This window comes from Haemaphysalis longicornis, unplaced genomic scaffold (genome assembly GCF_048455015.1).
Source record: "Haemaphysalis longicornis isolate Haplotype H1 unplaced genomic scaffold, Haemaphysalis longicornis Haplotype H1 scaffold_3, whole genome shotgun sequence".
Classification (NCBI taxonomy): Eukaryota; Metazoa; Arthropoda; class Arachnida; order Ixodida; family Ixodidae; genus Haemaphysalis; species Haemaphysalis longicornis.
In genome coordinates, this window is record NW_027526335.1 from 233,912,610 (window position 1) to 233,935,399 (window position 22,790).

The 22,790-nt window shown below is 50.2% G+C and overlaps 1 protein-coding gene across 2 annotated transcripts in view; it reads left to right on the forward strand.

Moving 5' to 3' along the window:
* The window catches only part of LOC144176059 (CD151 antigen-like), a 366,885-nt gene that overhangs the window by 289,949 nt on the left and 54,146 nt on the right, over positions 1 to 22,790 (forward strand). For both annotated transcript variants that reach the window (XM_077705182.1, XM_077705181.1), the window contains one exon: positions 256 to 523. The gene's annotated coding sequence lies outside the window, so the exon portion shown is untranslated. The remainder of the gene's footprint in view (positions 1 to 255; positions 524 to 22,790) is intronic.

The following is a 22,790-nucleotide window of genomic DNA, read 5'->3' on the forward strand; positions in this document are numbered from 1 at the left end:
TCAGCGTTAGCTCGTGACTCCGTCGGCAGTATTGCTCTCATGTAAGTTTTTTTTTTTGCCTTACTTTCTACATCGAATTTTTGCTATATCGAACTATTTTAGAATCATCGCGCTGTTCGATATAAGCAGGCTTTGCTGTAAACGTTCAAAGAAGATAGACGTTCTGTCGTTTGATCACCGGATTCGGCCGTGTGCATGGCCGTTAGCAAGGAATGGCTTGCTTGTGCTTTACACTAGCGCTCCTCCTCTGTGCAGTGCGCGGAATGGCCGGCCCCAGGGCGACGAACAACTTAGGCGGCGGCAGAACCAGCCTGCTCTGCCTCGACCTCCGAGTGGTTGTGGAGACCGCCCCCCTATCTTCATCGCGGCTTCCACCCACTAGCGGCATCGTCGAAGCGGCCATCGGGAGCTGCCCCGCCATCGCTGGCCCGACGTCGTCGTGCCCAGGCCGGACGTCCGGACGGCGCTCGTGAAGCGCTTCTTGGCGAGCGCTGGGCTGCCGCCGCCGCTGCCGCAGTCCAACGTGAGTACGTCGACGCCGAGCCCTGTCGCGGATCGTTCACGACCTGGACAATTGGTGGTATGCAGCGAGCGTGTGCACGGACAACTGCTGACGCCTTGTTTTTAGTAATACAGCGTGAAGGATAATTGGTCACTGTGTGAAGAATACACCATGAAGGATAATTGGTCACTGTGTGGTACTGTACGCCCGCGCTACTGCGTACCAGGCTATAGGCTGTATAACTACCTGAAGGGAAGCATTACAGGCGGCGTGACGGAAAGTGCCGTGGTAGGACAGGCGTTACAGGCCGTAGCCATTGCAAGCAAGGTTCCCAGGTCCTCAGAAGAAAAAGTCGCCGGGAAATTGCCGAAATAGTCAAAGTGTCACCACCCTATAGTGAATGTTTGAAAAGGAGCCAGAAAAGTCGCCATTTTCAGCAAGGCGATGTATACGTACTTTATTATTTCCTTCTCAAAAAAAAAAAAGGTGGAAATTCGAAAAAGTAGAAGGTATTGTCACCAAATTTATTCGTTTGCTGTGGTCGGGAAAAGCGACAGCGGTCTCTACTGTCCACGGAAAAGCTTAAATATGCAGGTTAGGCAAAGAAGGTAAATAATATGAATGGCATAGAACGGGCGTTCGCTGCATACCATGTTTGAGCACTTTTGCTGCCTCTACATCCCCGGCCCCATTTACATCGTCATCAGGGTGTCGAACCGGAATTTTTCTGGGTTCGGTTCGGGTTCGGGTTCAAGCCTTTCGGGTTCGGTTCGGGTTCGGTTCCAGAGCACCATTCGGTTCCGGTTCGAACCGGTTCGGACCGGTTCAAACGGGTTTAAACGGGTTCGAAGGAAAAAAGTAGGCGTGTTTTTTTCTGTTAATTTTTTGTGCTCGTTTTTGGACCGCCAGCCGAGCTCAGGGTATCCTGGAATAGGGAAGCCCCCCACCGGGCGGGTGCCCTAACATCTGCACCAGCTTGACAAATAAAGATTTATTCATCATCACCATCGTTTCCTTATCAAGTCGGCATAAAAACAAAGTAATAATGAAGGTTTCTTTGTCCAAATATTTTGTCTTCGCCAAACTAAAGCGACCCTGCAACACTTTTTTCAACTTTTTTCTAAATCTTGAGTGCTTGCAGAAAGTAGTCAAGCAACACATTAGATTACGGGGTCGGAATGTGCCTCAGCCAAAAATCACTGCTCTCTTCTCGTCAGATGACATAGAAACTTGCTCAAAATATTTTTCTCTCCTTCCCGGTCTTCCCGTTCTTCGACCGCTGAATGACGTCATTACAGCAGTGTAGCGGCTGTTAGCCGGCTTTCCTTAAGTTGCAGAATAGAACGCATTTGATAGCCACTTAAAAAAAGCCACAAAAGCGAAGCAGAAACGGAAGGTGTATCCGCGGCGACGAGCAAATCACGCACTGTTGCTCTGTGCTGGCAATAGCTATAGTTTTCGCAGTGCTTCCAGATGCGAAGAAGAGTGAAAGCGTTTATCGAAAGTGTTGATTGATTTATTTACTGCTTTATTTATTTATTTATTTATTTATTTATTTATTTATTTATTTATTTATTTATTTATTTATTTATTTATTTATTTATTTATTTATTTATTTATTTATTGTTTAACGCGCCGATGCAACGCCGACGACGAGGCGCGCCATAGTGAAGGGCTTCGGATTAATTTTGACCCCCTGGGGATCTTTACATGCGCCGAAATTTCGGACACAGGGACGTTTTCGCTTTTCGCTTCCATCAGAAAAGCGGCCGCCACGGCCGGGAATCGAACCCGCGTCTGTGTGCTCAGCAGCGCCACGCCTCAGCCACTGAGCCACCGCTTCGAGATTATCTAAAGTGTTGAAGAGCTCCTTTAACTGTACCTGCAAAATGCTTTCTATGGTAGTGTGACGAGAATGTGGCGCCGACTGCCAAGCGTGGCAGGTGGCATTTAGAGAAATTTTCTTCTGCTCATCTTTTATCTGCTAACAGAGCAGTTAGAAAGAAAGAATGCCTATAAAGACTCATTGGACGGCATGTATAGGACGGCATTGGATACGGAACCAGCGAGATAGGAACTTGCTAATGGCCCTTCAGCGACCGGTGACAGCGATTGGGCTCTAGGAAAGATGATAGCCAAGTGAAGTCACAAGCAGCAGTAATGATCACCTGGAGAGAGAGAGAGAGAATGAAGTTTAATTAAATTGAGACAAAGTTTCAGAGAGGCGTCCTCATTCGACGGGGCCGAATCGACAGCCGTTTCCATCAAGAGCAACTGATCTTGGCCATGGCTGTCTCCCAATTCTTTATGGAAACGTGGAGGTTGGATGGATCTACGGCACACTTGTCGCAGCCGCCTACTATGTGTATGAGGTTCCCAGGCTCTCCACAGAAGCAACGAAATGGAGAGAGTTGTGTCCTGTCAAAGAGGTGAAGTCTGGTGTTGTGTGGGAAGGTGTATGCCCACAGGGTGCGGAGTAATCTTTCCTGGTTAATCGGTAGGGATTTGTGCGGGGAGGAATACGTTCTATGGACGAGGCCATAGTGCTGAGTAACTTCCTGGTCTGTGACTGCAGGATGCATGCACTCGGGCCGGGCTTCATCAGCGCTCGCTAAGCGAGTCAAATCTAACCCACGAGGTTGGTGATCTTGTTTGCCGGGGATATCAGTATGAGCTGGTGCCCATACAATCGTGACTGGTCTCGTTAGTGGCCTCTGATTGATCACCGGAAGGGTTGTAACATGCAATCGACCGTAGGCAAAGTTGGGCCACGCCTGCTAACAGTCTGTTATGAGAGTTTTGGCGCCGCTTTGGCTAAGCGCACGTGCTATCGCCGCTTCGTCAGTTTATAGGGGGCTGTGTTCGCTGGTTGAGAGAGAGAGAGAGAGAAAACATTTTTATTGAGCTTTATGTGGCTCAGGGGGCGGTTGTGGCCGCTGGCTTGTGCCGGGCGGCGACATCGGCAGCTCTGGTGACCACGGAGGTTTGTACCTCTAGATCTGAGCTCCCTAGCGCCTCCTCCCACTGCTCATCACAGGAAATTAGGGGAAAGGGATCTTTCGGGCACCTCCAGAAGATGTGGGGAAGGGTAGCGAGAGCGCCACATGCAAGGCATTCTGGGGAGGGTACAATGAAGGGTATATTCGGTGAAGTATAGCGGGATTGGGGAACGTCTTCGTCTGAAGGAGACGCCACGTGTGTTCTTCCGAATTAGTTAGGTTGACGTGAGCAGGGGGGTACCTACGGCGGTCGGGGCGGTAATGAGCGGTTATTTCTTTGTACGTAAGGAGTCTATCTCTGGCGGATCTGGCCCCGTGATAGGGTTCGAGGCTGGCCCCGGCTCGGATTGTGAGCCCTCGAGCCGTATTGTGGGCAGCCTCATTACCAGCGAGACCAGCGTGCGCCGGAGTCCAGACAAAATCTACCGGGGAGTCGGGTGGGTGGCGTCTGAGAATTTTGGAGGCCTGTGGCGAAACATGGCCGTTGGCAAAATTTTGAATGGCCGCTTTGGAATCGGAAATTATTATCGCGGGGATCGGCCTTCGGGAGAGGGCTAAAGCTATTTCCGCCTCTTCTGCCGTGGTGGGATGGGAAGTATTTAAGGTTAGGGAGTCGAGAGGGGGATAATCAAGGTCGTTAATGACTGCAATGGCGAATGCGGCGCGGTGCCTGTATTCTGCAGCATCCACATATACCACGTGGGCTCGAGCAAGGAGTCGTTTTTGGAGAGCACGTGCTCTCTGTTCCCGGCGGCTCGCGTGGTATATGGAATCCACAAATCCGGGGCTTTGTTCGGTGGTTGAGATGCTACACCTGTGGGTGGCTGCAGAACGGTAACACAAAGAAAGAGAAGGTATTGAAGAATGATATCGGGCGTCTCTTGCACCAAACCAGTTGATCGTTCCTCCCTTTTATTCTTACTGTTTAGTTTCTTTCCAACTGTCTCCCCTCATATATACACACGTTTTGAAAACCCTTTGATGAATATAAAATATGCACTAGGCAATTAGTTATTAACTTTAGTGCGAGATGTCAATTTTAGTATAGCAACAACATACAGTATAACAGTATAGCATACAGTATAGCAACATATAGCAACGCAATACAGGCATAAAGAAAGACCTTTTATAGCTTTCAGGGGGCCGTCACATAACTTTGTGGCTACTTTGTGCGTGACAAAATTTCCTTATTGGTCGAGAAGGAGAACGCTGCAAACTTTCCAAATGCCAAGGACCCAAAAGATATTGCCGCGAACCATGCATGGGTTTGTTTATTTATTCTTTGTTTTTACTGCCGGACCACACACGGATGTGTTATTTGCGTTCCAAACAAAGCGCGTCTTCCATTCTTTATTTTTTATGCCGCAAGGGCTATCTCATTCAGATAAGCAGACTGTTTCATCTTAACGTCACTAGCCCAGAATGATCTTCTCTGATCTACATGTTCTGGATGTAAATCGACGGTTCCAGAAACACTCGCGCCGAACGATAGAAGCCTGCAGAGCAGACGTCGCGGCATTCCTTTCGACGATCCTCGCCTGCGCAAGTCAATTTGTTGACCGCTGCTTCGGCGCCTCTGTATTCTTTTGAATTGTTAGGGGAGCACAAGTTCGCTCCAATAAACTTGTTTTCCTTGGAGACAACTGCGTCGTTTTTGGCCACATGACAAAATCATGTTTGGTCCGACCGTCGAATCCGCCTTAACTAACCCGCTAATTCCTTTCTTCCAAATTAACACACCAGTCCCACTAATTCACATTAGCTCATTCACTCACCTAACTAATTCACCCCAGTCTACCCGCTAACCCTCACTAATCGACTTCAATCCATCCGCCTCTTACGTTTAAGGTTGAGCAGATTCAAGATAACATGAAAATGCTATCAAATATACTTTAAAAGTGTGGAATTTAGGATTCCCCATTTTTTATATCTCTTAGAGCAGTAACCAAAGGACACAACGGCACTGTATACAAGAAAAAGTGACGTTGATTTTGAGAACTGCGAGTGTTAGTGTATCAGTGCTGTTTGTATATAATTGCCCATTCAAACTAGAATCAGTGGAAGATATGGATTTATTGGTGATGGTGTCCCTGAAGGCCTCCACAAGCGGACAGGGATGCATGCGAAGTAACAACACATTGAAAAATTTACACGATTTTAAACACCATGTAGATAGAAACCATGAAGAATATTCCATGATATGTTGCCTCTTAATATGTGTTATAACTAAGTTATGCTAAATGTAAAAGATAATTGGGAGAGATAGGCAGTACCTAACGCAAACTGATAGTATTTACGGACAAATTTACATTAAATTGAGGGCAATAATTAGAAGAGAACATGGTGGGCCTTGGGAACTGCAGACTACGCAAAATATTTCATGGTGCTGTCTGGCGAGTGGCAAAATATCTTCAGACGCAAGGTAGGGTACCGAAATTGAAAACTAGAAATCACATTTTTGAAGCCCCGGAACCGGTTCGGAACGGTTCCTTCGATTCGTTCCGGTTCGGGTTCAGTTCCAAAATGGCGGAAAAAATATGGTTCCGGTTCAGGTCCGGTTCCGGGCAAAAATTCGGGTTCGGTTCCGGTTCCGGTTCGACACCCTGATCGTCATACACACTACCCAGTACTCTGCATAAACTGTCAAGCTCCCGTGAACTACTGAAGATTTCACTTTAAACCGACGGTGTTGCTTCAAGGTTTTAGCGTTATTCATACGACGTCAGGTGCCGGATATTAAAAAGAGCAAGGCCAATTTCGATTTTCCAGCATGTAGCCGCTGTACGGTGGTGTGTTTCAGTGACTGATTCGTTGGGACCTATTCTAGACATTGCCAGATCACCGTCATCTGCCGAAAAGTTCGTTATGTTCTGTTCAGTTTGTTTCGACGGCTGAAATGCACTGAAATGTCATGGGGCGTCGGAATGGCCCGAAAAAAGTGGGGCGTCGGAATGGCCCGAAAATATATAAACTTACTAATGTTCAAAAGAACCAGAATGTAGCCAAATCGCCGCACCTAAATTTCAGTCGCCAATTGGCGACAAATCGCCAGACCTGGCAACCCGGTTAGCGAGTGATGTAAAGTCCGCTTGCGGCACTTTTGGGGCGATAGCCCCAGCTAATTGATCACTCGTGACGGCACAAGGCAAATGTAGTTAAAGGGTTGAAATAAGTACAAAAATAGAGTCATGAATAATGGTAACGCAAAGGGACGTGCCTCGAATGTTGGTAATCAGAAAAAATAAGTGATTAAATCTATTCTGGGATAGCTTTTACAGCAGATCGAAATGATAAAAAAGATACTAAACGCGAAATAAGTATACTGATACTGGAAGGATAATTCCTGAGCACTTACCCTACGTAACAAGCTGCCTTTGTCAATGAATGGACTGCTATGGCACCAATGCGTACTCACGATAATGTAATTTGGGAGCCCCACTGAGCACATGGAAAGGGAAACTTAGATCGGCACAGCGGGCAATCGAAAGGAGAATGTTAGGGGTAACGCGTAGATAAAAGAAAATTAGGATAAGGCGTGTATTAGGGAAGAAATTCGGGTGGAAGACATTGTAGTTCGAACTAAGCCGTATAATCGGGGTTGGGCAGGACACGCATGTGGGTGACGGACAACGGGTGGAGCACCCGCCTAACGGAACGCCGGCGAATGAACCGGGACAACCGCAGCTGGTTTCGACTGAGGGATGAATGAAGAAGATTTGGCGGCAAGCCCAGGACTGGGTAAACTCACTCCAGCAGTGGCTGGAAAACTGGAAAGGGCCCTCTTTTAATACGCTTCTTAACGCCGGAGAATGGCCGTCCGATGACTGAGCGCGTTGCTAGCGGCCACCGAGTGCCAGCCAGTTATTTGTTGTTGTTGTTGCTCCTTGACTGAGGGAGCATAACCGCAGGGGGATTGGCCAAGAAGCGGGGTGGCGTTTTAGGGGTCGACTCATAGCACTATAAAGTCAGCCTGTAAAACTCAATTGCGGAAACGGCTACAGAACTGGTGAAGAATCAGAGATTGATGTCAATTTTGGAGAATAGGCAAAAAACCAAATTTTGAACGGGTTAACAGCACGGGCGTCTGGTCTCTGAAATATACGCGTGAATGGCCGCAGCTACCCCTCTGTGAAAAAACCGGATGTGGCCCCGAACAAAGGACAGGCATCAACAGAGTAAGTAAGCCAAGGCGTTCAATTGGTGCAGCTCAATAGCGTTTCCCAATGAAAAAAAGGCCACAGAAGTACAAAAAAAAGTGATAAGTGGTTTCTCTTTCACCGCAAGCAGCATAAAGGCCGGAGGTTGTGAGACCAGCGCGGAATGACCGCGGAAAACTGTGAACCTGGGTCTATTTCAAGAATAGATTTCAAGAATAACATTACAATTGTTGTTCCTCAATGACAGGCGTAATGGTTTGCCCGTTTTGGCTTTGCTACTAGTATGCGTAAAACAGTAGGTAGTGCAGAGTGCAAATGACCTTCGTGCGCGTAAAAAAGTTCGTGCGCGCGACGTCTGGGAGAATATACGAGGGCAAATCTGTGCACGTACTCTTACGCCTCCGGAAGAGCGAACGAACGCGACCGAAGGGATAATTGCACAATGCGAGAGCGAGCGCCGAGTGGTGGAGAACGAACAACAATGAATAAGCTAGATGCGTGATGCAAGCATGTGCCGCGCCTGCGCAGTGGGGCAGAGCAGCGGTTGTTTCGTGCACACCCGGCCGCGTGAGTGTGGGTATGTACAGTCGCTAAAACGCTTGTCTAGTGCACCATTCTGACGTCTTTGCCGACCACTTCAGTGGCCAACACTGGCTTGAAGAGCATCCGTCAGCGCTTTCCGGATGTAGCCATGGAAATCGCTGTTATGGAAAAGCGTTTCACTGATGGTACATGTACGGCATATGCAAGCAGCAAGCCTTTCTATGCCGATTCGGGAAGTAGGTGGTACAGGCGCAGAAAAAAAAAACAGCTTGGTGCGCCTATCTGAAACGGAAGTAGCAAGATCCATGCGGCTCCGCTAGCGATGCAAATGAAACGAACCAGATTCGCTTGTCCATCCAGAAGGAATCTGAATCAGCATTGTTGTGGTTGATGTACGTAACGTTTCCGCACAAATTAGTAAACCCCACTAGCCATGGCTAGGACAAAACCAGGACCTTGTCTGGGTTCCAGGCGGTCCTCTAAGAAATAACTTTGGGTGGTCTCTACACACGTTTTGTGCCGTTCTTTATTCTCGGTAGCAAAATAATCTGGCAAAGCTTGCCTCCACTCGGACTAGACGTGTCAAAAACAACTTTTTTTCTAGAGAAATCTACAGGCTTTCAGGTGGCAAGATGAGACCACCTCAGTCTCGTACCTAGTCATACCGACGAAGGGGAATGGGCCGAATGATCGGACGAGGTTAAAGGTTATACGTAGTGTCATCTGGTGCGAGAAAAGGAAACTGCTCCGGGACAATTCCCCACGTAATATACGCACGTGCGCGGCGGTTGGTCGCGAGGGTGATCCGCGCACCGTATTTGGAATGGCTTCCGTCTGACGTTTTATGCAGGCGACGCCTTTTGCATGACAAAATGAACTCATATTTTTGGTATGCTATTTCTTACCCGCCTTTGAAATTCAGCTGTTACCCTGAGGACGCCGCGATGGCGAAACTCTTCGGTACTTACTAGTAACAGTGGGGAATTTACTCGTTCAGGCACCATGCACGATCGCTAAATATAAAAAAAAACAGGGACATGGGGAATTCAAGAAGGCTGACTGCATAGGCCATGATCAGACAGCCTGTGGTGTTATGAGCGGTGAAAACGCAAACATTGAATAGCACCAAAGGTAACGTATGCTTTTTTAACTTCAGATATAGCCTTCTGACCCATTTGCCTTCACGGTAGGGGAAAATAGAACACAGTTCAGCATTTGGGCTGATGGTTGTTCCTTCCAGCACAGATGTCCACCGCCGACAACAAAAGCAGCGACTGACGCAATGGAGAGGAAAGAGAAAGGAGGTTGTGGAATCACCCTCTTCTGCCTTTTTATTCGACAGTGTTCTTTTCAAGGGCACGCTCCGTACCGACGTGTACAGAGAGGAGTGAAGTTAGGACAACGTGCGCGCGAGGTTCGTTAAGTCCTCTTCGACCTTGACAACTCGCGAAAGCTGCGAGGGCAACATCGTCCCAATCGCGCTGGCGTCGGCCACGAGCTTCTGTCGTACTCGCGAATGACAACTTCTGCGATATGTTTCAGGCTCGCCCGGCCTACGCTCGTGGCCCCTGCGTACGTGACAAAAAAGCGACAAACTAGAACCAGCGTACGACCCAACCTAGGACGGGATGCTGCCACCGCCAAAGTGCCGCGTTTTGCCACGTTATGCGCACGCTTACTTGTCACGCCCTGTCGACTTATTTGCCGAGCACGAAGTGCAAGGCCATGTCGCTGTAGTCGGGCGTGCGAGTTTCGTCGTTGGCCGCCAAAAATACCAAACTGCGCTTCTTCAATTAGCGCGACGAATCGACGCTTCTCGACAGCCGCCGACTTTGGCGGTGTTAGGGTTGTGAGGGCTGCCACGGAGGCGTCACACGGAGGCATGACGGTCAGCGGCCACGTCGCGCTCGGCTGAGCGGCGCAGCGTCGTTTCGGGGATAGACAAATGGCCGAGCGCGAACGAGTACGATACGTGAGTGCGCACGTAACGACTGCACGTCCGGCTTGTACGTCACCGAGATGGGAGCAGCCGCATTAAAGATTCACGTGCGCCGACGCTGGGCCTCGCGGTAAACGAGATGCGTGTGTGGGAGCAGCCCGCGGTACCGAGGACGCAGTCGCAGTGCCCAGCTGCTGGTTGCTTTGCCACGCGAACTTCTGCCGTTGTTGTCGAGATTGGTGCGTAGTTTTAGGGCACTCTCTTTTCTTCATCGTTAGTCGATGAAAGCGTGCCTTTTGTTAGGCGATTTTCTTTCTCCACATCGTTGTCTTTGCAACATATTCTTGCAACGTAAAAATGCTTGAACAATTGTATATACGTGAACGCACGTGAACACACGTACCTGACCTATACGTGAACGCACGTACCTGATGGTAAAAGTAGCTCAATAAAACAAAACCTTTCTGAAGTATTCCGAACAATGATGAAATTGGCGCGCATTCCAAGATTTCGCTGCGTCTGGTGAACCGGCTCTGGACTTGAATTCCAATGCCTTGCGGCATGGACCAGCGTTAAGCGGTAACACATCGCACTGCGCTCATACTTCCTATACTTCTTCACGCCCCCATATATTCCAGGGTACGTTTTTAGGTTTTGGCAGTGGCCGACCAGATTTGTTGGATTCAGAGAAAAGGTCGTACTTTTTTGTGTGCTCGTTTCCTAGCCTGTGAACACTTGGACTCTACCGGGCGTGCGGCATGCGAATTTCGCCCTTGGAATAAATTAGTAGGGGAGTGGTACTTGCATTGTTATCTCCTGGATACGTTTTATTTTATCTTTTATTGCTATCAAAACCCGCCAAACAAAACGCTTGCACAGAACGATCATGGACAACTTCTGCAATATGTTTCAGGGTCGCCCGGTCTACGCTCGTGGCAGCTGCGAACGTGACAAAAAAACGACAAACTAGAGCCAGCGTACGACCTAGCCTAGGACGGGAAGCTGCCACCGCCAAAGTGTCGCGTTTGGCCACGTTATGCGCACGCTTACTTCCGCTCCTGTGCGGTGTTGGCTTGAAATAGTCAGAGAAAATTAGTGCGCCATTCTGACGTCTACGCCGACCACTTCAGTCGCCAACACTGGCTTGAAGAGCCAGCACTTTCTAGATGTAGCCAGTCGAAGTAGAAATCGCTGTTATAGACATGTCTCAACTTTGCCTTTTTTCACTTTTCGGTGCGCTAACGCGTTTTAAGGACCAAACGTAAGAACACGACCATAACGTGTGGTAGAGGTCCGCCCGACCCGCGTATAGCTTATAATATCCGGAGTATATTTCGGGATAGCAGCGACTGAGCGCAACCGGGTTTCGAAACGTGTACGTCTGTAGCTGCCTCCACCATACCGAGTGCCGTTTAGTGAGGCTGCGGTGCGCGGCGGGATACTTTCATCTTGCTAATCTGTAATGATTTATGATTTTGTGAGCCCTTATGAACATGTGAGCCCTTTCCGATCTGACGAGGTGGTGTGAGGTGGGGTCGACGTGTGGCCTCTCGTTGCCTTACAGACCCGAGTGTGCTGGTGTCCACGTTATTTCTTCTTATTTTTTCGCTTTAACGAGTGTGTTCCTAGTTCGAGGCGTTACCCTACCTTTTGAAAAATTTCTGACTGTTGATTTTGAATCGCTAACAAATATTTTTGCGCTGGTATGGGAGATGGCTATGGCAATGGCCACTTCCTGACCTACCGTAGGTCGTGCCGTAGCGAGCGGTGCGGCCGCGAGTAATTGTCCCTGACGATCGACTGTCGCTACCGTCATGGCATCGCGGGTGCATTATGCGGCTGCGTCAATGTCGGCAACGTCTTCTGATCGTTTAAATCGTTTGCCTAGCGTGCGTGCTCGACGTTATGCATGGGATTCATGTTTTTTAGAGAGTGGGGTAACGTAGTGGTGCGCTCTCCATTCAGGGGGGATCTCCTCTTTCGGGCCCGTGTGGGTTTTCTATGCTATTCCTAGCAAACGAAGAATGTGTCTTTTGGTCTGGCTCTGGGATAGACTTTCGTAATAGCCCGTTCTGTGTTCGTCCACCAATTCTTCGAGCATGTTGCGAATGCCCAACGCTTCGAAACGGTCATTTGCAGTGCTGAATTGAAGGCGGATCGCTTGTTTAAACGCCTTTTCAATGAGACAATTAATTTTTATTTTTTCATCCGTTTTGAAATTGAGAAAGGGAGTCACATTAGTAATTCGGCTTAGCGCGAAGGACTGAAGGAGTCGTATTGGGCTTTCTTCTTTCATGCCTCTGTGCCTGTTTACTACCTGTGCAATCAATCGAATGTTTAGTTGCGTGCTTTTCTCTACTTGTTTAATGATTTCCTTACTGTGGCCATTATCTTGAATTCTAAAGCCAAGGACTCTAATACTGGCCACTGTCGGAATGAGTTGGCTGCCCGCGTACAGCTCGATGTTCGGTGTAGCAGGGTACCGTTTGCTCCCTCTGCTAGTAGGTCTGTATATCAAGAGTTCGAATTTTTGGGGGGAGCACTCGAGGCCTCCATAGCGGACGTAATCGATTATCGCGTGTATTCTGCTCTGTGACGTGCCTTGCACATGTCCGTCGCTGCCTCCGGCGACCCAGTGGGTCACATCGTTGGTCTAGAGGCTGTGATTTAGAGTGGCTATCTTATTTAGTTTGTCGGGTAGTCCCATCATGGTGGCATTAAACAGAAACGGTGAAAGTACCGGGCCTTGTGGCGTCCTACAGCTTCCGATCTCAAAGTGGCTCGATTCGATGTTTCCAACCACTAGGGATGCCGTTCTGTCAGAAAGAAAATTTCTAATGTTATTGTAAACTCATTTTCCCGTCTTCAGTCTCTAGAGGACCTCGAGAATCGCCTCGTGACGGACATTGTCGAACGCCTTGGCGAGATCAAGACCGAGAATGGCCCTAGTGTTGAGCGGGCAGCAGCCTTCGCCGTCCATTATCTGATGTTTCATGAGTAACATGACGTCCTGGGTCGATAGTTTCGCACGGAAAAATATCATGGTGTGAGAGTACAAGTCGTTTTCCTCCATGTAGACATTTATTCTATTTAACACCACATGCTGGCGAAGCTTACCCAAACACGAAGTTAAAGATATAGGCCTGAGGTTTTCAAGGCGTAGCTTTTTCCCAGGCTTGGTATCATGACTATTTTAGCCGTTTTCCTTGGTGTGATATACGGCTAGTCTCCCAACAATCGTTCATATATTTGCTTATCACCTCAATAGATGCGTCGTCTAGATTTCGATACATTTTATTCAAATCAAATCAAATCAAGTCAAATCAGATCATCTTTATTTTTCCAAAGAACATGTAGCGGGAAGCCACAGTGCTAGCGGCAGCAGCGTGACACAGGCCCACGAGTGAGCTCACCAGCCGGATGGCTCGCGCGCCCTTGGCATCACCAGATAGAGACCCCCACGGCATTCCGAATAAACAGGCCTTGCTACGTGGTCTGGTCGTCTCTGTTTCAACGCCTCCGTGGCATGCGCTCTACAGTTGGTGACCCGGACGTGATATCCCTCCAGCAAAGTTGTAGAGCCATGTCTAGCAACGACCAGAACCAGCGAGCACCGCAAGCAGCCGGCAACGAGATCGCCGCCCTGGCTATCCACTAGCCGCCGTATTGGGAACACAACCCGGCCATCTGGTTCCTCCAGGCCGAGTCACAGTTCGCGCTGTCTGGCCTACCACCAGCTCAAAGCAGCCCTACTCGAACGTACAGCACCATCTGAGCGCACGTCCCTACAGCAGCTACTTTACACCGGAGAGCTTGGCGACCGCAGACCGAGCCAACTCCTGCGGCGCATTTCCCAACTCCTCGGCACACGTGCCCAAGCTATGGACGGCGCATTGCTGCGCGAGCTCTTTCTGCAGCGCCTGCCTGCGAACGTGCAAATGGTCCTCGCAACAGCGTCATCCATGGATCTCCCTTCGCTCGCGTCCCTGGCCGACAAGGTAATGGAAGTAGCCAGCACAGCTTCATCTATTGCTGCTGTGACCGCGACGCCAGCATCACCCGCCCCTCGCACGACGCCAGCTCCTGCCGACGAAGGTGCGTCTGCGTCGCCTGTCAGTGTCGATCACCTGTGCGAACGACTGGAGCAACTCGTTGTCGCGTCGACGAGGCGAGACAGCTCAACACATTCTCCCCGCCCGTCAGCCGACGCGACCGCTCGTCTTCCCGACGCCGTGGTGCCATTCGTGGACGCAGCCCTACATCAGTCCCCGGTGTATCTTCTACCACCGCCGTTTCGGCACAGACGCTCGCCACTGCCTCTTGCCATGCTCATGGACGGGAAACGGCCCGGCAGACCGCTAGCGGCGACGAGCGGCTCTGCCCCATTGAAGAATGTCGCCTGTTTCACATCGTCGATCGCACCACCGGACAAAAGTTTCTCGTCGACACGGCAGCGCAAGTCAGCGTCTTGCCAGCTTCACGCCATGACCGCACCTCCAACGCAGTCTTCTACCTCCAGGCAGTGAACGGCACGCGCATTCCCGTTTTCGCGCAGCGATCCCTGACTTTGAACCTGGGTCTTCACAGAACTTTTCGGTGGACGTTCGCTCTGCCATCCTTGGTGCTGACTTTCTTACCAAACATAGCCTCCTAGTCGACGTCAAGCGACGGCGACTTCTCGACGCCACAACCCTCCTCTCAGTTCAAGGCGTCGTAGCGACAGCAGCTGCTGACGTAGCGCCTTCCTGCGCTACAGTTGCTGAAGAACCGTTTGCCGCCCTGCTAAACGAGTTCCCCACCTTCACGTCACCACCCGACTGGACTCAGCCTGGGACTCACGACGTTCGTCATCATATCACCACTACCGGACCACCCGTTTTCTTTCGTCCGCGACGTCTCGCTCACGACAGACACAAGATCGCCCGTGAAGAGTTCGAGCACATGCTGGAATTTGGCATCGTCCGACCTTCTTCCAGCCGCTACGCATCACCCTTGCACATGGTACCCAAGAAGAACGGTGACTGGCGACGTTGTGGCGACTACCGATTCTTGAACCTCTCCAGCATTCCAGATCGGTACCCCTTCCCAACATACAAGATTTCACCGCCAGTCTGCACGGTGCCACCATATTTTCAAAAATCGACCTTGTACGGGCGTACCACCAGATCCCCGTCGCTGAGGAGGACATATACAAGACGGCCATCACAACACCTTTCGGCCTTTTCGAGTTCCTCCGAATGCCGTTCGGCCTCAGGAACGCTGCCCAAACGTTTCAGCGTTTCATGGATGCAGTGACGCGTGGACTGCCTTTCGTCTATGCTTACGTGGACGATCTGCTGGTAGCAAGTACGTCCCTAGAGGAGCATCTTCACCATCTCCGCATTCTCCTCGAACGCTTAGCTTCCCATGGCGTTGTCATCAATGCAACGAAGAGCGAGTTCGGTGTTCCCGCCCTCGACTTTCTGGGACACCGACTGGATGCGACAGGCATTCGGCCCCTCTCTAACAACGTCCAGGCCATTCTCGACTTCCCAACACCAACGTCGGTCACCAAGCTTCGCCAGTTCCTGGGTCTGGTAAACTTCTACCGTCGTTTAATCAGGAACTGCGCCACTCTGCTTGAGCCTCTCGACCGCCTGCTTTCCGGGAAGCGCTCTACCACTGAATTGGACTGGAACACAAGTGCTGAGGCAGCCTTTCATGCCATCAAGCGTGCGCTGGCCAAAGCCGCTCTCCTCGCTCAACCAAATCCAGGACGTCCACTAGCGCTGATGACGGACGCCTCGAGTTCTGCTGTGGGAGCTGTCCTCCAACAACACGTAAATGGCGCGTGGCAGCCCTTGGCCTTCTACTCAAAACGTCTAACCTCACCGCAAACCCGGTACAGTGTCTTCGGGCGTGAACTTTTGGCAATGTATCTGGCTGTGCGTCATTCCCGACATCTTCTTGAGGGTCGTCAGTTCACCATCTTCACTGACCACAAACCCTTGACGTACGCCATCAGCCGGCCCGACACCCATTACACGCCACGAGAAGTGCGGCAGCTTGCCTACCTGTCCGAGTACACGACGGATATCAAGCATGTCAGTGGCGTTGACAACACAGCTGCGGATGTTCTAAGCCGCGTGGACGCCATTGCCTCCACTTCGCCGCTTGTAATTGCACCCGACCTCCGCCGGCTGGCTGCTGACCAAGCAGACGACACGGAGCTGCTGCGTCTTCGCTCATCCCCAACTGCGCTCAAGCTCGAAGACGTGACACTCGACGGACAGCAGATCGTTTGTGACTTGTCGACCGAAAAGCCATGACCGTTCATACCCAAAACCTGCCGTCGCGAGCTCTTCGACGCCCTGCACAATTATGGCCCATCCTGGGATTCGTGCCACGCAGAAACTCATCGCGGGTCGTTTCGTCTGGCCTCGCATGAACGCTGATGTTCGCGACTGGGTCCGCGCCTGTGCACCATGCCAACGCGCAAAGGTTCACCGGTACCCAGTTCCTCCGGCCAAGATCTTCCTACAACCTGATGAGCGCTTCGCCGTCGTGCACATCGACCTCGTTGGTCCCTTGCCCCCATGCCAAGGCTACCGCTACCTACTGACTTGTGTGGACCGATTCACACGCTGGCCTGAAGCCACACCGCTACCCGACATCTCCGCGCCCACGGTAGCGTCAGCATTCGTGTCGACGTGGGTAGCCCGCTTCGGATACCCATCATCCATCGTCACCGACCGCGGACGGCAGTTCGAGTCTACTTTATTCGCCGACCTCCTTCACCTCCTCGGCACGACTCGTTTGCGCACGGCAGCGTACCGGCCACAAACAAATGGACTCGTCGAGCGCTTTCACCGGCAACTTAAAGGAGCCATGAAGAGAAAACACAAGTTTGGTTCATTCAAAAGATTGTCTCGTTAGAATCATACTGACACCACTTTTAACGGAAACTCCGCTCAAATAAGCTACATAATTAGGAAAAACGGGAATGGTCATGCGACCCACCAGCTCATTTCCCGCAACAGAACCTATGTCGTCACATGGGCTAAGCTCTGCGATTGGCGGAGGCTGGCAGAAGCAGACGCAAATTAGGTAGAACTTACAAACTAGACGAACGAGCGATTTGCGCTTAAATTTAGAGCACATTCTTTACAAAGCAATAAGAATGATGGGACAAACCGTGGAAGTTACGAAAGCACATGTAAACGTAGAAGTACTGATGCGTTCTGCTGTTCGTACTGCGCACAGCATGCCTGGTTTCGCTGCACAGCACTACGGGGCTTGGGGTTGTCTCAGACGACACTGGCCGATTGACGCAAGCAACGGTGTCTTACGTGACCCCATTTGTCGAGCGAGCACTGTTTCAGGGAACGAATATTTTCTCCCAGAACAAAAACAAGCCAGGTTTAAATGCGGGCAAAAACAAACCAAACGCTTGACACGGTATGGTGGCGCCATCTAGGCTACGGAACGTAAAAAAACGCGGTAACAAACCAACACCGCTGTTCAGGGTGGAGACAACCTTCAAACGTTCCCGTGCCACCGCAATTGGGCCAACGGGCTCAGCGCGTTATTCTTTTCGTTTCCCACGAGACCTAGCAACGCGAAACAGACAATATGATTCAAACTTCTTCAGTAAACCGCGTTGCGGCGATAATTTTAGCGCGGTTTTGACACAATGACTTGCTTCGGCGGCGAGCGAACAACCAAAAATGGCGGCGCCAGCGTATACGTGTCTCTACCCTGTACGGCGGATGCGTGAATGAAGGTACTCTAGGCTGCCGAGCGGTCGGTTTCAGTGATGTCACTTGGGGCCACGAAAACGCACGATTGAGCGGGAAAATGAAAATTTTAACCTAAATTGTTTAATTTCTCAGTGAATAAAGCACCGTTTGTATCCGGACAAGCGCTGGGGGCACTATAAAACACGAAATCTTTCGAATAAAACCAACTTGCATTTTCTCTTCATGGCTCCTTTAAGGCCGCGCTCACAGCACACGACTGCCCAACAGAGTGGGTCCAGCGCTTGCCCCTCACTCTTCTGGGCATACGCACCGCCTTCAAGACTGACCTGTCGTGTTCTTCGGCTGAACTAGTTTATGGGACACAGCTTCGACTACCAGCCGACCTGTTCGAGGTACCGCCTCAAGCACTTTCCGCCGCGGACTACGTGAAATCTGAGATTGATCCTCTCTGACCTTCGACCGCAGCCTACACGTGAACGAAAACCCAGAGGACCTTATGTGCTTCCGGACCTTGAACAGGCAACACATGTGTTTGTGCGGTACGGACCCGTGCGCCGCCCTTTGCAACCACACTACGTTGGCCCTTTCCCTGTGGTAGAACGACACTCGTCGGCGTACGTCATCGACATCAATGGCTCCCACGACACCATAGCCCTAGAGCGCTTGAAGCCGGCATACGTCAACACCGCCGACATCAAACCTGCGAGTCTTCCGACTGTGGCTGCACACCACCGCGACCATCATGTACGCTGGTTTCATCAGAGCGTCGCACCAGCTCCTCTCTTGGGGGGGAGCCCTGTAGCGGGAAGCCACAGTGCCAGCGGCAGCAGCGTGACGCAGGCCCACGAGCGCGCTCACCCGCCGGAGGGCTTGCGCGCCCCCGGCATCACCAGATAGAGACCCCACGGCGTTCCGAATAAACCGGCCTTGCTACGTGGTCTGGTCGTCTCTGTTTCAACGCCTCCGTTGCATGCGCTCTACAAAAATTTCGAAGGAGGCCCGAACAATAAGTGGAGACTAGTCCACTTGACAAGGGTTCCGGTCCCCCTTTACAAGGAGGCATGTTTAACATGTTATACATGTTAAATCATGTTACCTACATAAAAAATCAACAAGAAAACATACCGCAGAATCAAGTGCACAGAGCAAGACAGCAGGAACAACAGCGGAATTCATTTCACCGAGCAGAATGATAACTTATTTACGATAACACCGCCATACAAATTAGGAGAAAACATTTCATAAACATATGAATAAATTCGTGATGCCGTCCCGACCAGGATCAAAATGGTGAAGCAAATGCTAGGAGCAACTCGTTTACTGTAACGAACATGGATCAATGGGAGACCGCTCTGCCCAGCCCCGACCCGGAAGTGCAACTTCGGGTCGTCCGGATGACAGAGGCCGCCGCCAGAATCCAAGGACTTCTGGCTGACGACCTACGAAGTGGGGAGGAAGAGAAGTAGAAGACACCGCCTTCTCATTTAATCCCATCACGGGCACAATAAAAGTTTCTACTGCTACTTGGCTGGGACATCTTGCGCTTCCAGCGTTGTGTTTTCCCGGAAACCACGCTGTTGTAAATAATACGTCAAATCTTGGTCGGCATCTTAAGCATTGCCCTTTTTGTGTTTATGTTCACAGTAGATTCTTGCTGTTGTCTTTATGTAGCAATGCAGCAATCGCAAAACGCACCTCGAAGAGTTTTCGGAGCGAAGAATAAAGGCTAGAGTCTTTTTTTCCTTTCTCCCGTAAAACAAGCACGTTTAAACGTCATGGAGCGGGGTAAATGTCCACGCGTATTCAGACCGGCGTTGTGATGTCTTTTAATCACGGGCAAGGAACTTAACGGTGATTAAGCAAGCAACGAAACTCTATACCGATTTCCTTCTTTTTAGTGCTTGAGACGCCGCAATACAATAACTGTAGGTTCACCCTTGTGGATGATATTAGTGAATGCGCTGCCCTGCTTAGCTGTTAACATTGAATGTAACAGCATCATATCCTTGTGCGCCATTCGCTTGTCACCTTACAAGAAATAGGGCCATGCCATACGCGTTTCCACGGCGAAGTTTAAACGAACCCGCAAAGCGTGGGAAAGCAAGAAAGCCACGTTTCGGCGTACGTTGGCGAAGTTATCGCAAGTTCCCTTGTGGCAAGCTGTGGAAACCGGCGGTTAATCACCGGAGAGGCTTTTCAGGCCGCCGCAACCCGCGAGGCTCAAAAAGTGCCGGTGCATCGTGCTGAGCCGCATAGCTCCAGCGCTGGACGATCCTGTGGTGCATCTGAGCGGCGGCGTCTACGGGGCGAGAAATGCGCAGTGGCGATGAATCACGCGACCATTGCGTTTGGGCTGCTCGCTGCTGGCGGGGGAATTGCGAAATGGGGGTTGTACTATGCCTGCTCCACCATCAATCTTCTTGGAACCGCGGGCGCGTTGCGGACGCGTCGTCTCGCGAGGGTGTGTGCTCTCGGGGACAAACACTGCGCCGCAACTGTTTGTGGAAGTTCAATATGTGGGCTCACACTGAGAAAACGGGCGTACTTTGCTAGTAAAAGAAAACAAAATGACCTGTCTAACGACGGCGATTGATGAACGCGAAGATTTTTCATGACGGATTCTTTGATAGGCGATTGTATTCCGGCCATGTCGAGATGGAGAAATGGAATGGATGCCAGCTTCATAGCGCCAGGGACCCAGGTTCGGTTCCGGCCACGGGCGGCGTTTTCTTCTTGCGCTTCCCCCAGCGCTTTCGCGTTGCAGGCGCCACCAATTAGAACACTCAAGCGTCGCTTTAAATGTTTTCCAAAGATTGCCTCGTTGAAATAACACCGAAACACTTCTAAGGTAAATGTGACTTGCATAAGCTCTACAACGTGGAAAACAGAATATGCATGCGACTACCAAGCTACTTTCCCTCACCGAACCTACGACGTATTGTCCGGGGCTCGTTGCGGGCGACTGAGTCCTTCTAGAACCAGCTGTTTGCACTTGAACATTCGTGCAAGTTCATTAAATATCAGTACTTACAGTTGGGTAAACAGTTGAAGTTACGAAACATAGAGGATGTCAATCGCCGGAGTTGGGCTTCTCTGACGCGACACTGGCCAACTGGCGTAAGTTGGCACTACCACTTACGTGGCCCTGTTTGTCGAGTCATACCCGGTGTTTCACGAACCGATTGCTATTAAGCGTAACCAAAATTACGCCAGGTACAAGTGAGGTCAGAACCAAAACGAGTGCGGACAGCGTTCCTTGAGCGGTATCGCTGCCCCATCTAAGGCGGCGGTAACGAAGGTAACGAAGGCTACAAAAGACGCGCTTTTCCGCTAGCTGCAGCGTTGTTCAGCCAATAAACTTTCGTCTTAGGTACTTCCCTATAATGCGTTGTTGCTGACGCTATTAACATACAATGCAGCTGCAGCTTTCTTGCTGAAATGGTTGAATTTCCCTGTGAATAAAGCAATATTTGCTGCCGGAGATGCGCTCAGGGCACTGTACAACCAATTTTTTCGAAAAAAAACTGTATTTTCTCTTCAGTAATACGTATTGTTGTGCGGGTTGGTTCATATTGCAGAAAGAAGATTTAGCGTAACGAAAGACGCGAACAGTGAAAAGGACGGGAGGGGCCCTCCCGTCCCGCCCTTTTCACAGTTTTGTGTCGTTCGTTGCGCTAAATGTTATTTTTGCAGTATTTTCTCTTCACGCTGCATTTAATAAAACTCGTGACAGGTGACGGTTCTCGCCGAAACTGCAGTTTTCGTAAGGTACACAAGCTTCAGTACACACACAAACCAAAGGGTCACCCGTCGAACACATTCTATACACTTTCCCTGGTTATGTTATTTCAGGACAAGCGATGAAGGCGTTTTTTGCGTTTAAGCTGATACATTACATTAATAATGAGACCTTCTCGCTGATTGATTGATTACAAGGGTTAACACGCCGACGCTTAACAGCGATGAGGCGCGCTGTAGGGGAGCGCTCGGGATTAATTTCCGCCACTCGGGGATCTTTAACGCGCGCCGAAATCTCGAACACACGGGCGACTTCTCGTTAAGCAGAAGTCCTCCAACATGTTGTCGCGTGAAACAAAATTCGTTTTGGGGTTTTTATTTTATGAAGACTAGTAATCTTATGAAGGCTCTTATGGAGCGATCTTATGAAGACTCTGTAATCAATGCGACAGTCTGTGTTCGTCGATATGCGTAATTTTCCTCGCGTTAACTTCGCGTCCTCCCTGCCTGGCACAGCCAGCCAGCCTGTCAGCCATTAAAACATTCTCTCTTTCTGTCCTTGTCTGAGGGACTAATATTGAAGAGAGGGGCAAGAGAGGGAGAGGAACAAGTATCCGGCCCCCGCCCTCCAAGAAAAAAGATATTTTCTGCTTGTTATGTAGTCTCACTTCTCTCTGCCATTACAAGTCTAGAAAAAGATATATTGTTTTAAAGGAGCAGATTTGTTCGCGACGACAAAAAGAGCCGAAATCGTTCAGAAATCTCAGTCTGGCGTAATTATTGCGGCCAGTATAAGTGAAGTGTACGTATATATGTCGCTCATTTGCTGACAGATATCAGTCATGCTCCAAAAAATTGGAATTAATATTTCCGTCTTGTGGCAGCCGCGCGAAACTTCATCAGTAGGCATCGTTCAGTTACCGATAGATCGCTGTGTAGGGCCCATTTATCGAACTTTTTTTAGGCTTAACGCGCCGACGCTGCACAGGCGCGCCGTAGTGGAGAGCTCCGGATTAATTTTCACCACCTGGGGATCTTTAACGTGCGCCGAGGTCTCGTACACGCGGGCGCTAACGCTTTTCGCCACCATCGGAAAAGCGGCCGCCACGGCACGGAATCGAACCCGCGTCCTCGGACTCACCAGCACGACGCCAGATTTTTAGCATTGTCGTA